The 18,206-nt window shown below is 34.4% G+C and overlaps 2 long non-coding RNA genes across 2 annotated transcripts in view; both read left to right on the top strand.

Moving 5' to 3' along the window:
* The window catches only part of LOC136342609 (uncharacterized), a 39,871-nt gene that overhangs the window by 19,477 nt on the left and 2,188 nt on the right, over positions 1 to 18,206 (top strand). The gene's annotated exons all lie outside the window — the stretch shown is intronic.
* LOC136342611 (uncharacterized) lies at positions 617 to 18,083 on the top strand. The gene is made up of 3 exons (XR_010732675.1): positions 617 to 867; positions 11,981 to 12,120; positions 17,981 to 18,083. It is a non-coding gene; the product is annotated as an uncharacterized lncRNA (long non-coding RNA).

Here is an 18,206-nt window from a genome sequence, read left to right as displayed (position 1 = left end):
CTAATCATATCTGCTAACTTGCGCAATTTTAGCCGAAAGTCTTCAAGTACCGTTTTGTGGATTTGCACTAAAACTTCTGGAATGGTCAGATCTGAAGAGTCATCGGGTCGAACAATTCGGAGTTCCTCTTGGCAGATGGTACGACCGCGTTTAAACTCTGCTATCCAATATTTTACAGTTGTTAATGAAATTGAATCACATATCGATGATCAATTTTTTTCTTGATCGCAAAATATCTAAAAGCATGACAAACTAAAACCAAAACAAACACAAATCAAGGTGCCGCTCTCAAGCTTTGTACATAAGCTTCTCAGGGTTAAGTCTTTGTAATATAGATAAAATTCTAACAAAAAAAAAACAATCTGTATATCTGGTTGGATACTTCTGGTACTATCCTCGTACTTAACGCACGCTTCAGTAGAACTACTTCCACAACAGAATCCAAATAGCCAGCTGGGAACACGTCAAAGGTGTAACCTCTCTTAATCGGTCATTCTTTCCGGACACAAAGGGACAGAAATTAGCATATAAGACCGGTTTGACCAGTTCTCAGGTCTGAAGGGCAGCTGACCCCTTTTTTTAGCCCTTTTCGCAACTGACCGAATGTGATACGGGGATAAAGGGTCGATTAATTGTTCCTTCGGGATGTATTTGGCCTAAATGAGAACGATTTAGTATTGCGAGTATGGTCATTGGGTCTAGCTCTTTAGTCAGTGTTAAGATCTTGCATAGTAATAAGTGATGTTTCTGGGTGAATCTCTGATATGGTCTTCCTTGTTGCTTCTTGCTGGTTTAGAGGCTGTGGTTAATTATGGTAAACATGAGGCAACTAGTTGCTGGCAGTGTTAACGTGAGGAGGAAAGTTCTGTAAGTATTACTTTCAAAATGAAAATGCTTTAATATGAGATTTTTGAACAAAGGTCTGAGAGTATCATTTACTGCTGGAAACGTGAAGTAATTCAGTTATTAATGAAGTTGCGAAAGAAGAATGTTCTCAATATTGTGTTTGATTTTTCTAAAACTGATAAACATTTATTTTTTAATTTAACATGTTCGAATAACGCGAAAGAAAATCGAAAATAAAAAAATAATACGAAATAAAACGTATTTATTATATTGCAGAAAAAGGGAAAATGATGATGATATAATTCCATGTGGCTTTACCAACAAGCGAATTATAAACAGTAAAAATTGTCCAATAAATTGATAAGTTATAAGTCACAATAATAAAGACAAAGTACAAATCACAAACAGACTTAGCTTCCTAATTTAATAAATAAGTTATGAACTCTTGTGCTGCGAATACCCGTACGGTTTCTTATCGAGAATAAAGCAGATTCTATATAGCACCAGTGCATTAAAAGAATCAAGATCTGGATCGGGCATCCACTGAAATGTTCGCCTTTGCCACACATTCTCCGCAAAATTGTTCTTAGTACCACTTACAGCGATCTCAGCCTTGTTCACGTATAAGCTTCACGATGAAGCATTTCCCTGCTTTAACAATGCCAAGAAAAGCCGTTTTTCTCCCTTTTGACACCCCTCTCGTTTTTAAAGCCCCCAAGGTCCCCAAAAACCACCCACCGTCCTCCCTCATTTCCCATTCCCGATAAAAAGTCTCCGACGCTTTTCTGCTTTTCTTTTAAAAAAACGGGAACGGGTCCGCTCGGCCCGGACCAATAAGAAAAGCACTCGCGAAAACTGAATTAAAATGAAAAATTAAAACGGAGAATAGCAGTCTTTATTGCGAGAAATTTAAAACGGAATATATTAAGGGCGAAAAATTTACATTATTGCCAAGGGTTCTGTTTTGCTGATGCCTTATTTCTTTATTCTTTGTTTCTTTTTAGACACCCTTCTAGGCGTCTGTTGCCCTACGGGATTTGTGCATCTAATTAGCATACCACTGTTCTTTTGACCTTAGGTCAAATGACAAAAATACTGAGTGGCAATATACATAGGAATTGCTAGAAACAATAGAGGATGTGTAGGCATCTCCAAAGGTTTAACTTCCCGAAAGTTCCTACAGTTTTTGAGATATTTAGCAAAAATTGCCAGAGCTTCATATTAATTTTACTGTCCTGATTTTCTATGCAATTCCATTACAACATCACATCATGAGATATAAAAAGATATCATTCAAGATACCTTTGCAATAAAGCCGCTCCTTGCTCCCTTTGGTGACCAGTGGGTTTGCTTAGCATTAACCTTACAGCATCATGTACTGTAATGTTCAATTTACCGTTAATGTTCAATTAGAGTCCCCTGAATAGCTCGAGAATATTTTCCCGGTCTGTTACTGAACAATAACTTTTGCGACGTTAAAAAGACCCAGAAAATTGTCACTTTATTTTGAACAATAGGAAAAGAAACTTTATTTTCTATTCCTATTGTTCATGTTTTCATAGATATTTCTATAAAGGAAAGAATTCGTTAGTTTGCCAAATAAATGTCCTGTAATAATGGTTCCCGGGTGACCAATTATTTTTCCTCATTGTCGTCGATTTGGATATACTTACCCCCTGGTAAGCCAAAGTCAAAGAGTGCTCACCGTAGGCAATAGTGCTAAAACCAAACTAATCAGTGTAACTTGCAGAACAAGCTGCACTTAAACTGCGGTTGATCCTAGAAACAATAAGATTCAACAAAAGGTGTTTCACCCTCCCTAGTGTTGGTCATTCCACCACAGCGTCATCTAAACATGAATTATTAAGGAACCCCCGCTGATTAAAGCTTTATGACTGAACCAACAACGGGTCCAAAAGAAGGGTCTGCGACCCTGCGGCTATGTAACTATTCATCAGAATGTCAACGATTTGCAAAGTGGTAAAATGGACCTAAAGCAATTAAACGAATTAGTTACTGGTCAATATCACATTTTTGGTACCAGATCTACAACGTCACAAATTGGTACTACAGGAAAAGCTGGAATAATGGCTTCTCAGGCAACCAACCAATCAATAAAATTTGAGACTTCGAACCTTAAAATTCCCTTTTATTGTGCACCCACCGTCACAATCGTCGGACATATTTCGCATCTCGTTTCCTCTCGAAACTTTCCAGGTTGTCGTCTTGCTTCAAACGAAATTATTTCGGGCCCCCTTTTTAGAAGTGTAAAAGTAGGGTGAAAAAGAATAAAAGAGGGATTTGGGAATGGGGGTGGCGCGAGGGGTAGAAAAAAGGGGCAAAAAGGGACCGAATTTACATCGGAAAGTGCTGATTGCCGAGGCGGCCATCTTAGATCGTTTCGAATTGGCCTCAGTTTGAATGGATTTTAAAAAAGTGCGGATATTCACATTATGCCAAAGTGAGAAAGTTAGTTTGAATCAGAACGTGAACATTATGACTGCAAAACACCCAAAGAAATTACAGTACGTGAAGTGAAAATGCATTAGGCCAATGTTTCTAGCGTATTGTTAAGACTAACGCCTCACCTACAGAGTTTTTGCAATACTTTTTATTTCCAAAATGTCCATTCAACATGGGACTTTTATGCGATTCACAGTTTGTACGTTTTCGAATTTTCTTGTAGACTTTCACCGATCTGCATACGTTTTCAGAGAGTCATTCACATTTATATGAGCAAGCACATGGCAAAAAAATATTTCTATATAAAATTATCACGGTTTGGCTGATTTCGGGTGTTTAACACACCTCAAAACAAAAAAATAAGAAAGTATATATGTCACTATTGAGAAAACCTACACAAAAATGAAAAATTAACTTATTTAGACTTAGATAAGTCAAAGCGATGGCTTCTACGTGTTTAAAAATCTGCTTTTTAAACCCCTATTACACGTCTTGTTAAAAGCCCTATTAAAAATCTTGAAAAGTGAATCGAAGAGACGAGTTTCGCAATTGCCAGTATCTGTTGCTGCCATTAAGGAGCAATTCCCCAAAAAAGGTATCGAAACGAATTTATTTAATTTCGATATTGTTTTCACGTCGCAACAGTACTATAAATCTGTAAGTTTTATTGCAAAACATTAAGAATTACAAAAAGATCATTTTAGCTGACCAGGTCATTTCAGATTCCTAAAAAAGTAAAAGAAACTGAGAGCTTCAGAATTAATTATTTCATTCAATATTGCAATACCTCGTTTCGCTCGCCACGCAAAATCGCACTCGTTATACAATATTATGCATTTTCTAACGAGTATAGCACACGATTATTTTTAATTGTGCATCACAATGATGGAGCCGCAAAAAATGCAGACATTTATCCATGTTTAAGCATGATCGCATTATGCCGAATATACAGAGATGTTATAGAACAACCGTTTCTTTGCTACTGAAGATATTTTCGCCTCACAGTTAATGGCGAAGTGAAGCTGTTTCGATCATAGGATTCGAATATAATTATGATTGTAATTACCTAGAAACAAATAATTTCACATTTTTTTATGGAATGCTCGTAAGTTTTTAAATTTGCTCTCAACTAATCAGGAAATTTGAAATCGTAGGTGTAAATTCGTAAAGTCCATTAATCGATAAAATTGTGAAAAAGCTTTTTGTTTTAACCTAAATATTTCGTTTAAGTAACTCTCAACTAAATCCCCGAACCGTTGTAAAAAGTTTCACTTCTTAAGCCCTTTGGAAACGATTCGCAATTTGTTCTAATTCTTCTCAGAATTAATGGCATTTTAAAAGCAAAGTAAAGAAATTAATCGTACAAAAGAGGAAGAGGACTGGGACGTGGATGGAGGTGGTGAGGGGGATGATGTACAGGATTTTAATGGAATTTGGAGGTTCGTTTTTATTTCCAATCGGAACATATAGTTTATCGAAACATGATGAACTGTTCGGATATTAATTGTTCGAAATTTTGCCTTTTCTGGTTGTTAAAACTCCTCTGCGATTAGCATCTCTGAGATATTCGAAAACTGTCTTAAGTCTTATTAAGATTACTTCATTTTTAGTATTTTAGGTTTGGCTTACTCTTGGAATAATGACGAATCTTGAGCTTAGTAGACATATCTATCTATTTAGCTTTAATTTTACAAATTATTTTTTTTGCAGAACTTCTTTAATACATTTCTTTAATATAAACAGTTTTTTATTATTTTGGTAACAGTTTACGTAATTAAAAATGGTGACTAAATTCAGGTCATTTCGCAACTGATTAGAAAGGATGAACAGGTGCCTTCATTTCCTAACTGCGTTAATAAATGGGACCATTAGTAACAATACTCAGTAGCTTCAATAAGAGTTTGTTTCTTGACTTTTTACTAAAGATTCCGGGTAAAGTGATACTTTGCAAAACTCTTCTATATTTTGAAACGTGTTCCAGTATTTAAATGTTAAGAAAATGGAATTTCATTTTTTAATTTTGCCTGCGTGCCCTTAGGAAATAATAGGACTTTTCTTAAGGCTAAAATTATTTACTTATGTGTTTTCAATCCAAATATTACTTTTCATCAATTTTATGATCAAAATTTTCTTTCCATAAAAAATTCTAAAATTCAGAAAAACTCAATATTGAACTCGTTGAGAAACACGAACTTTTTAAATTAGTGTTATTTCAGGGAACTGGCTGCGCTAATCTTACAAATAGCGACATATTACTAACTTATGAAACAATATGCCTTCTCTTTTCTAATTCCAAAGATGCTTATCAGTATTATTCAATTTACTATATAATTTCAATAGGTTTTGAGACAATGACGTGTACAGGTTGGCTGAAATACAGCGAGTTCAATATCGATAGTTGATCGAAACCTAGGCTGCCTGAAAAATTTTTTGAGCAAATTTGATTGGTATGTTCAGTATGGTATGCATCTTAAAAATATCATAAAACAAACTTTCCTAAAGCACATTCGCTAAAAACTGCAAGAAATGTTAAATTCCCGTGTATATTGAATGTGTATGATGTTATGAAAAATTACCAAAATTGTTTGTTTGATGTATTATATCCTTTTGATACACTTATCAATACTTCAAACCCGCTTTTGTAAGAGAAAATGATGGTTACACGAGTCTGTAGGGAGAGACACGTGTGGATCAGTTTAATAGTAGTGTTCTCTAAGTTTAGAGTTCCCTAAAGTGTCATTTGAAGTCATTGTGACTAGATTTAAATTCGTTTCTGTACTTCCTAATTATACATTTTGAAGTTTCTGCTAAAAATTTGCATTATGCAGTTGATTTACTTAGCAGTTTACTTATTTTTTTGACGATAGCAAACTCAAAATAACCTGAATCGATTAAAAAACCTTGAAAACGTGTCGTTTAAGGCACCATTTGATAGATTTTACGTTTATTTTTGTGAAACTTGAATGACTTTTTAAGGACATTTTGGGGTACATTCATTTATTATATTTCGTTTACGTATCAGTAGTAAATTTTGGTCTTCGTTCTTTTAAATTTTTGGAAATTCATAAAATCAAATCTGATTCGTGAATTACCAGGACAGTTCCAAAAGAAACCGGTCTAACACTTGAAGCAGAAAACTTGGAATATTTGCATTATTTCTCAATATAGTCTCCTTTGAGATTGAAAACTTTTCCCAACGACGTTCTAAAGCTTCTATGCCCTGTTTATGTAAGAAGGTTCGAATGCTTCAAAATAGGCATCAACCTTTAACTCCACCTCTTCATTACTGGCAAATGTTTTTCCACTGCGCCATTTTCTCAAGTTTAGAAATAAAAAATAATCTTAGAAGGCTAAATCTGACGAAGGGTCAGGAAAAAGTCCGAAACCAAGTTGATTGATTTTCGCCATCGCTATGAGGGAAGTGTGGACTGGTGTGTTGTCTTGATGAAACAAAATTTCCTTTTTCACCAAATACGGTCGGTTTTTCCTATTTCGTCAATCAAATATTGCAATAAATTTTTATATTGTTCTCATTAATAGTTTTTCCTATAAGGAGATAGTTAACAATCAATAAAAATTATCTCCGGTTTGATGTTGGATGGACTAAGACCTTTCAAATGAAAGTATTAGATCATGTATCGCTGACTAATTTTTTCCATGCCCATAAAACTTTTAAAAAATTCACTATAAACGGTTCCAGAACAAGCACAAATCAACATTAGACATAAATTTTTTAAGGTTAGGTCTTTGTTATATTGGAAAATTTTTAACAAAAACATCGCCATCTATGTTTCAGGTCGGGTATTTCTTGGTCTATCCTCATAGTAAAATAAGATTTCACAAGGAACTTCCGTGAATACACGGCCTTTAAGGATTGCCGAAAAATGGTTTTGGACGTAACTAGATTTTGTAATGATCGGATATTTTGGAATGTTATAATTGCCCTTGTACTATAAATACCTGTTATACTTGTTTTAATTTTCCACCACTCCTAAGTTAACCTTACGAAAGAACACTTTTACTTTCAACGTACTTAGATGCTCATCTTAAGAGATTAAAGAGGTTTCTCATTGTGTTCTCAATATTACGCTCCTGGTTAAATTATCAAACCAACCGGAGTTTCCTTTATTCAGTATGCGATGGAATAAAGGAATTTAATACCGATAAATTGAATAATTCCCGGTTAACTTTCTGGAATTTATTGCCGAATCGTATGACATTCTTGTCCACTTTAAAAAACACTTTTTGCATACCCCTCAGGGATCTTTATGCCGCTAAATTGACAATGTGTGACCGCTATTTTCTGAAAGAGAAGGTCCCCTTTCACTCATAACAAATGGCTTCGTATCAACTTTAGCAACTTCTGATTATCGAAGCATATAACTAACACAAAGCAATTCAGTGAGGTCTTGACGGAGGGTGTAGCCGGACAAAGAGGATCTATATTAATTATCAAAAATCAAACTCTTTAATTAAGAAAATCACCGAAGTACGCCAAATTTATGCAGACTCCTCAAAAAGACTTCGCCTCGTGCTTCGTAAAGAAATTCGGCGATTGATCAAAAAAGGGGGTGGCAAGTCTTATTAAACAAGGGTGCTCTGTGAAAAAAGGAAAAGGGTTGTTCGCCTGATTTAAAATGGATGATGTCCCTCTGCGAATCGATAAATATGGCTGAAGTGACTGATATTTAGTTATAACACCCTGTATTTCAGTAAGGAAGCTTTATTATATATTCACATGAACTTTTCTCATTATTTTTCCAAATTCTATCGTCTGTTAAATTTTCACAATTAAAACCTGAAACAACCTGCAGGTGAAATAACTGTGAATTTACCCTATTATCGGGTTTTGATGTCCTCAAAAAATGTTCCTCATGCTCTACATCTTTCTTCAACACACTATATAGACGTAGACACGCTTCTATTTATAATTTCAAATCTATAGATTTATTAAGGCTTAAATTCGGCAAGATTCGATAGACAACAATTTTATATGTTCCAGCCTAATTATATAGGTTTTTTGCAAAATAAACTGCTTATTACCCAAGGATGCTTGTTCTACCATTAAAGAGGACTAAGACATGTATCCCTAACAAATGATCTACTAGTTTATGAACTTGAAAATTCCGATCTACCAATTGAACATTATCAGACATACAGTGATACTTTACTGAAGATGAACTCTTGGAAGACCATTAGTGATCTTATCCGGTATTAAAAAAAAATAGATCTTAGGAATAATCGTTTTTTCTTCGGGTAATCTTTGCAGTAATCTTTGGCGTAATCGGAAGATTACTCCAAAGATTACTCAGTTGATTTAGTTGATTTGTGGGTCATGTAGCTGGGTTGTCTGCCAGAGGTTAATTACATAGCAGATATTTTTGTGCGAGAAAAATTTAAATCCGAAATTTTTAGCATTTACATCGAAGTAGGTACAATGGCTATGAAGTAAGTAGTAATATCACAAAATGCAAATTTGCAACTAAAACTGCTTTGCGGTCATTCCATAAATATAACAATAAATTGTAATCAGTGGAATGACCGCAAAGCAGTTGTACTTGCAAATTTGCATTTTGTAATTTTATTACTTATTTCACAGCCGTTGTACTTACTCCGACGTAAACGTCAAAAATCCCGAACTTTGACTACCTGAGTTTAACAAGGTTAGACAGTGAAAAAAGAGGCTTTTCAATATTATGACACAATGAAATAATGGCAAAAGATAAAATTACATGACTATCAAATAATCTTTGATTCAAAAGCTTGCTCTTGGGGAGAAATTCTCACTTATCCCCCGAGTCGATCGCTATTGATCAGGAATTAAATTTTTTATAGAAATTATATATTTTTCACTATAAAGTTTCGGCAAAAGTCCCGTATCAAATTGTCACTTTTTTACGAGTTTTTCAACTTTCGGCAAATAAAATTGTGTTGGTGCGGCCTGAACGCCAACATCTTGAGCAGAGCTGAAATTCACATGTTTCCTTTAAACGATTTCAAGAGTAAATTAAAAAAATCTTAGTGTAGAAACTTAAATGTGAACCCTTTAAAAAGCATAATTTTGTTGATGATTAACATACATACATTCAAAATGGCACAAATGGCTTAGAACCAAACTTGAAACTTTTTTTTTTAATTTAAAAATCACTTGTATGCACCAATCATTGTCCAATCGTGGGTACCTTAACCAAGAGTAGTACTTACCACAAAAGAACAAAAAAAAATGTGAGTACCTATGTTTGGATAAAAATATGTTGGTCCCTTTAAATGTAGAATCTCTCATAGAATTCTCTGAACAATGTCTTGCAACATCCTCCATGGAACATATTTACCATATTATTTATAGCATTACACTTTGTCAGAATTATTAAAAATATTTTCTTCAAATTGAACGATTGAGAGGAGGTATGGACCCTCTTCGGTGTTCATGGAGGAATGTTATACCATTGTCAATAACATCGAAAATTGGCCGCTTTGGCTCTATCGCAATTTTTCTGATCGTAAATCAAATTGAGAACAAAATTTTTGGGCGGCTTTAATGCTCGAATCAACAGCATCAAAATTAAATCGCAAATTTCGCCGCAAAAATTACAGACTAACGTAATAAAAAACTAATTTCAAACTCCTTTCTCCGAGATTTTAATCAAGGAGCGTTAAAAAATTACCTCGTTTCCATCTGGAATGGAAGGTGGGGGGTAAAAAATTAATGGGATCCCTGTTTTTATTGATTTTCTTGAAATATCGGGTCGGAATATTAAAAAGGTTTTCTTATTTTAACTTGGAGCGAACTCGTGGCAAGAAAAAGTTAAATGAGCAGGATCGTAATCTGATATTTTAATTGGTGAAGTTTGCAAACTGCGATATTTGTACATTATTTTGGAATTGAACGCACACAGCTTGCAGCATTACCACAGCTAAAATAATGCATTTTGCATCCCCTGTTCATTAACACGGATGCCGCATCTCGAGAGATTTCAGAATTAGAACCTGTAGCATAGTAAAAAGCTACATTGAATTCACTCTTTTTATGGGTAAAATTTTGAGTAAAGTGGAAGACACCAATCCATCTTAACTCAATCCACAGAATGCAAGGCGAGTCCATGAATCCTTGTTTGACTATCAACTGATTGCAAAAATCAAAAAATTTTTTTGCGGATACGAAAAACTTTGAATTTCGTAGTCTACTAAATTATCAGGTTGTTTCAATGTTATCAGATTCTCATGGAATCAGAATGTGAGGAGAGTTTGGAAATCTTAAACGTTTACGATATATTCGGGAAGTCTATCCATATAGAGGTGGTACAATAGTGGTGTAGGCTGAAATAATGATTGACAGCAGAACAGAATTCGCTTTTCCAAATCGATTCCTAACAGCTCGATACTAAATCGATACCATTCTTCACCCTAAAGTCCGACCATTTGCTGGCGCTATTGGTCAAACCTTTCGCCTCGTGCATGATAATGCAATTATATGTCAGCGTTATTTTGACAGTCAGGTGGACCAACGAAGGAACCCTCTCATTGCAGTGGCCGGCACAGTCGACAGATCTGAATCCAATTGATCATATCTGGGACATGCTTCAAAAAAGGCTATAGCTACATATTAGCAACATTCACGGTGTCTTTCGATTCCGGGACCCTTTACTGTCAGTAGAATGGGGAAGGATATCACAAACGAAAATCAACAATATCATTTTGTAGTAATAACGGTGGAGGCCATATTTTGTATTAGACTTAATCTTTTTTTGTTGTTGGGAACGATTTGTTAAGTTAAAAAAAAGGGCGTTTTAGTTATATTTACAACATATGAATAAATCAATGTGATTCAGAAATCTACCAAAAGGGCTTAGTGTTTTGTTGTATGTTAAATGCCTTCCAGCACCGTAAATGCATAACTTAAATTTAAAATTAGTTTCGGAAGAACTTCAATCTATGTATAAAAATGTCGTAAGACTTTTTCGATGTGCGTACATATGCCCCATCGCCTTCATTAATGCTCACATTCTTGAAGACTGAATAGAGAATGTCGAAAATATATGATAATTATGATGAGAATCACCCAGATATCCTTGGGCAAGGCTTTGTCTCCACCCCCGCGTTCGGTCACTTAAATCGTCATCTCTAAAACTACTTTGCTCCTTTCTGATGGAGAGAATTTCTTTGTCTGGATATTAAAATATTGCAAATTATAAAACATTTTCGCTGTAAGGAGCGGCGCAGTGCCGTATTTCTAATAAAGAATTAGCGAAAATGCTTTTAAAAGATTTCGCCTTTGATGCCAGAATATTTATATTTCTCTTTTGGAAAACGAGCTTGAATGCTTTAAATTAATGTCGGAGAAAAGTCTAAATTGTTTCCAGGGCTCGGTAGCGTCCTTGGCGAGAAGAAATGATGGCGTTCCTAACTTTTCAGTTTATTCAATGTGGACTGTCTTGATAAGCCGATTTTCTTATATGGACGTTCTGTTGCAGGCGCATCTCGTTTTTAATTGGCTGTTTGTTTCCTGTTTAAATGCTTGTTAATCAAATTTTGTTTCATCTCATTTAAGACCGATCCACTGGCAAAAAGCAACCAAACGCAGAGTGACAACCTTCTTTTCGTAATTTTTTTTTTGTGCTGACTAAAAATTATAAAGTTTGATCAATATTAAGGTCCCTTTTTCCATGTTCAGACTCCAGAAGATCCAAATCTCAAGAGACGTCGATAAAAACCGGAGCCAGCATCATAAAACTTGAGCGACAAACGACGATCGGTCTTAAAAACAGAAGAAGCTCAGCTAAGAAACAAAAGAAAGTGACACTAGGACAAAAGGTAGTTAAGGTTGTATTTTGTTAGAGGGAAACAAAAGAGTAACTGCGGACGGTCGACTCGCTAGCAAAGAAATAAATGAAAGAACGCAGTGGCGTAACAATAGACATTGTATATTTTTAAGTTTTTACTGTGCTAATTAATCGGTTCCATTTCAGTGAGTTTAGTATTATCTTACGACGTTGTTACATGAAGCTAAGAAGCACTTCTTCACTGTTCAAAATGTGTCGATTTTCTCATATAAAAGTGTATCAATACAGTCCCCTTAACCTGGAACTGAATAATTGTGTGTGATATTAAATTTTCCAATTATCAAACATTTTAAATTGTTGAATAAAATTACATGTAAAAAAATTGAAACGATTGCCAAATTCAGACTAATTACCTATACAGGGTGTCCCGCAAGTCAATGATATCTCTTGAGAGGTGGATGGGCCAACTCAAAATAAATCGATTTAACTAAACTTGACTTTAACTAAAATTGTCCTCAAATTGATAATAGCCAATATACAGGGTCTTCTGCTGCAAGTTCGCAATATATTTATTAAAAAGTAAAACAACCATAATTATTTAAAAATTAATAATAATAAATAATAAATTTGCATGCATCATAAGCTTTAGATGCTTTTTTATCGGAAACCGTTTCTTCTAGCGACTTCTATAGGGTACACCTTTTTTTAATCAGGAAAAGTAAGAAAAAAGATTTATCTACTCCAAAGTGATATACACCGTGGCGCAAAAAAGTTTTAGCAGTCTAAATGAGTCTTAATGGCCTCCTGTAGCACCCTATAAAAGATGCACCTAAATCGCCGATAAATTTGAATTTATCATCTTAAGAAATTCTCGAATATAAAATTTCGTGAAATAATTAATTCGAAGTAGCGGACAGGTATTAAGGAAAATGTGATTTATTTCTTCACCTTTGACACTCTATATGTCAGTTGTTATCAACTTTTGGACTAAGACAAGTTTTGAATAAATCAGCTTATTTTGAGTTGACCTATCCACTCTTCAAGGGATATCGTTGACCTAAGGGACATGCTGTATAGTGCTTTTCTAGTTCCTATTTACAGAGTGTTAATTTTTTTTTTCACAGTTTTTGGTGTTCTGGCCTGAAACTGTTCCTACTGGGATTTTGGGTGTGATCAATTTATTACGTGTATCAGGTTGAAGCGAGCTGATACGTGGCATTGTTGATGGATTCTTGATTGTGTTTACACTTTCTCAATATAAAATTCCTCTCTTTTATTTGCTGCGAATTTATATACCAAAGACTTGAAAAAAAATGTAATAGTTGTAAGTCAGGATTTCGCGATGGCCACGTACCTTGATCTCCCTTGCATGTGTATGAAAGTGATTAAAAGTGCCATCTTGCATGGACCAAAACCATTGTCTTAAGCCTAGACAAATATTTTCTAATACTAGAGGTTAATCGATGACCGATTTAGTTTTGCCGGAAATTCATCTGATATCAAAATCGTTTCTCTTAAAAATTCGGAACCACATATTAATCGTTAATAATGCCAAAAATGAGCCCCGTGTGACGCCGATAAAACTTAATAGAAAATATCTCGAAAATCGTTAATGATACGAGTTTTTTGCAGAATAACTTTTTGATATAGAACAGTGTGGAATATAAGAATTCGTAAAATTTTGGAAGTCATCTATACTGATTAAAAAAAGTTGGATGTCATTTTAACAAACGTACAAAAATTACTTTGTCATTCTGTATACTGAAAACAAACAAGTTTTATTTAAGGCCGGTTTAGCTAAATCGCTCTATTTTTTGACATTCTAGCACCCAACATTGATTTGTATCATTGTTTTTGGGTCACCCTGTACACACGTTGCTTCTGGTCTAAAGAATTTTTTTAGGTAAAATGCATGTAGACAGAAAAATTTCTGGCATCAATCTAATTGTTGCGAACAAAAACAGCAATTAAGCAGTGGAGGTGGACAAATGCGGACAAATAATAAATCCATTTTTGTGGGAGGTATGCTAACATTAAACGTGTTCCACCCTGTATCCAAGCAACTGGCAAACGACCAACACCTAACTTCGTTAAAAAGATATCACAAAAACGCAATTTAGATTCTCTCTGCTTTTGTTTAGAAGAGAAATATAGCCACTTAAAGAGCAGGAAGGGTCCGTAATTATTGATACAGATTTGGGTTTGTCCCTCATTGTTCGAAAACCGTGTTCCCTCTTTCCCTCCTTCTACAAGAGTCATGTAAAAATGGTGAAAGATTGCATTCCATTGCTAAAAAGGAGTCATCAATATTTTAATGATTCGAAGAAGATTCGGCGAGCCTTGTATTTATTTTTAATTAAAATCCCCTAAGTTGCACCGACTGAAAAGAAGGCTATTTGCATTTCAAATTGTTATTAAAGGGTCCGATCTGCCAGCGAGATCATCAAAGAAATCTCTCTTTTCTTTTGAAAAATTAAGAGATCCCGCCTGAAGGAGCCAGTCTGATGGTCTTAGATACCTATCGGCCAAATCCAAAAAAACGTCTACCTTCAGATTCTCCCCATCCAGATATTTTCCACGAAAATAATCGAGTTAATTAAAGAATTTTCCAAAAATTTTAATTAATTGCGAATTGTTTTTTGCTCGCAGGTCGGCGAACGGGTAGAAGGGGCATTATTTGGGCCCTTTAAAGTATTTCGAATCGGGCTGGACTAATTAAAAGTTCGGGGAAAAGTTCAGTGAAAAATATCCAGTCGTTAGGACGACAAGATAAAGGACAGGCGGGGGTGGTAGACTCGAAAAATAACCTGCCTTAGTTTAGAAGACCAAACCGAAGACGGAAGAATTTATTTTAGGTCTTTTTATTATCCAAATTGCCATACTATATGTTTTACATTGCTGGGGCGAGTATAACACATAACAAAATAACTGATAAGCCGTGACGTTACAATTTATTCAAGCTAAATCTTCAGATTTCTCAGTATTAGCGTTCGACTATTTATACTCAAAGTTATGTAGTACACGGAACCATGCGCGGGGCACCCATAGTTTGTGGAACCAAGCGCCATAATGTCCATGTTTCTATTATCTGTAATTAAATCTTTTCTCTAAACAATCTATTTTTTAACTTATAATATATAATTTTGAAAGGCAAATACCATAGTTAGGTAATACTAGAATGGGTAGTAGTAGGGTCATCCCTAGATTGTGGAAAAGGCCGTTGAAGCACTTAGCACTCGCTAATTTTTCTTGCACAATTTTATTTTTGTTCAGAAAAATCGCGAGAAATAATTTGTAATCTGAAAGCAATGAAAAGGTACCTTGCGAGAGTTGCTCAGAGTTTGAGGAACCATACACTATGCATCACGGACGTATATGATATACTGGACCGAAATGAGAATTGTGGTCGCATGGCTTATGTAAAAGAGATAATGAAGTAAAATATGATAAATAATTATAAATTCCTAAAGTTCAACATAATAATTAATGAATAGACGTTTCGTTGAAGATCTAGAAGATATCGAATGTTTGATATTTTCGTTTCTATTTTCTTAAATGAGCGGGATGAGTACGAAAGGAATGATGGTATTTATTGTTTTTTTTTTGCTGGATTGTACAACTAATGGGGACTTCAACAATTTGCCAAAAATATTTTTAATGTTTTGCGACGCACTTTGCACTTTGAGAAAACTGAAAATATTCCACGTGAATTTTTGGGTTTTTCCCAAAACCTTGCGCGGACAAAGGCAACGATTAGAATGCGTAAAAAACAAATATTTTAAATTCATAGAACAGGAGCCCGTCTAAAACGTAAAATCATGGACATAATCCATCCGGGTCAAAAACTAACAAGAGAATTTTCCGTCACTAATATTGAAACATTAATGGTACGTGTTCTTAGATAAAGTTTTTTTGAATTAGACACAGTCGAGCTCATGTTAAACCTTTTGTAACCGGTGTAACAAAGGTAAATAATGGAATTTTCATTTACTATATACTGGATGAAATCGACAGCTATCATCAGTATACCTCAACACCTCCTCCTACACTCACTACCGTTTATGGATTTTACATCGATTTTGTCCTTCTTGAGTTACTCGCCTACTTTAGTGTTTGCGCATGACAACGACGCATGTCACCAATAAGATTTTCAAAACGTTCTACCCCGTCCCCGTAATTTTATATTATTTAAAAGGGAAAATTTCAGAAATTTTCTGGAGAAAATATAATAATTATATTTTACTTCATTTTCTTTGCTTCAAATTATTCGAATCCTGAATTCTGACACGCATAAAGTTAAATATTTTTAATTGATTTCCGTCTATATGAGTTTGAACATTTCAAATTATAACAAGCTCAGAACAATCAAACCATCACATCTTGCAGAGTCGAATTTGGCATTCTTTTTCATCCATAAAAACGACTAACACTGAGGAATTTTATATGCGGATTTCATTCTTTTTTCTGTTGTGTGTCGGATTAGACTAGCTGCTTGAAAAAACTGATCGTTTTGAAGGATTTTTCAAAGAATCATGCTTTTTTAATTCACTTACTGCGCGTATCCATTTCAGTAAAGAAACGTAGTGTTCTCGATTTTGCCAAAGTTCTCTTTGCATAATCTGAATTTCAGTACGCTTATGTACCATTCAAGGTATGTACCTGTCTAATATTTACTGGTAATACTCATTATATTAAGTATCACTGTGTGCTTGGAATTTTCAAAAATTTGAAAAAGGTTTCAAATAACTCTAGTTTTGAACTGTCAAAAAACGAGAGAATTTTTAAAATTTTGAAATGTTTTGAAAATTTTGAAATTAGTGTGTTCGATAAATGAATCAAAACTACAATAGAGTGATGCAAACCATATGACATTTTAATTTTTAGGGTGTTTAGTTTAAGCGTACGCTACATAATAAAAACTTGAAATATTGAGCAAAATTCATTAATTAGGAGTTTTCGTTAAAGAAAATTGACTTTAGCAATTTGTTCGACATTGGATTTTAATAAATATAAAAAAAAATAATTTTTGTTATTTTTAATTTTCATTGTCATTTGGATCATTTCTTTGCGCAGTTTTCACATGTCGATTGATGATGTGAAGCTCCTAATCGATATTTTTGGTTTTAATGGAAAAGTTGAATAAATAGAGAAACGTCCATGATGAGAAGACTTGATAATAAATTTTTAAAATCCCCATCCTCAAGTCCAAGGAATTATCGGTTTTTATGCGGAATTAATTTAAACTTGCCAACTTTTCTTTTAATAGTTTTTCAACGCTCAACGAAACTTCGACAAAAGTTTCGCGAAAGTTTTATTTCTTTTCTGTTTTCCAATTCATAAAACTTTAACAGTGAATAAAAATCCCTTACAGACTTCCTCGATTCCGATTAAATATTTTAGTTGTTTTTCCTTTAAATCGGTAAATAACAACGAAAATAATTCCACTTTGAACTTATGTACCTGTATTGCAAAAACCCCGCTCCAGAATATCGTCTTCCCCTTCTCATTTACCATTTTCAAAGAAGTTAGCTTTAAAAAGCTTATCTCTGAGTCATTTTTGTAGCACCCCATTAAATGGGGGGTAGATATCAAACGGAGCTCGGCTCTTAAAGAATGATAAGAAATCCAGATAGAGAAAAGAACATTTCGCTTAGATTATACCCTTAATCAATGGCGGATTTATAGCAGTGGGAAAAGGAAGTACGGAAATCTGATTCTGTGGGGGGAATGATGCGAAGAGTTTACGTAATGTTGGTTGGTTTACGTTATTGGCGCAGCAGGTTTGGCTCACGCTGGCGAACACGGTCATTATTATTTTTAAATAAATTTATGAGTGAATTTATTTATCTTATCAAATACCTCAAAATCTAATATATATCATTTATAATTAGATTAGTTCCGACGAGTTCCTGCATAAAGAATTGCCCTTAATAAGACACACACGAGATATGAAGAGATCCAACGAAGAAGACCCGAATCTCCCCCTCAACACCCTTAAGTTCCGTTGTAAAACAAAAAACTCGGACCATTCCTCTCTTAAAATCTTACCCAGATCTTCAATGTTGCTCTTGGTTATAAAATTAATACCCTGTCCCCTTTTTTTAAGCCCCTTTTTCA

Source organism: Euwallacea fornicatus, chromosome 12 (assembly GCF_040115645.1).
Source record: "Euwallacea fornicatus isolate EFF26 chromosome 12, ASM4011564v1, whole genome shotgun sequence".
Lineage (NCBI taxonomy): Eukaryota > Metazoa > Arthropoda > Insecta > Coleoptera > Curculionidae > Euwallacea > Euwallacea fornicatus.
The sequence above is the reverse complement of the archived record's forward strand: the minus strand, read 5'-3'. Positions and strand labels throughout refer to the sequence as shown.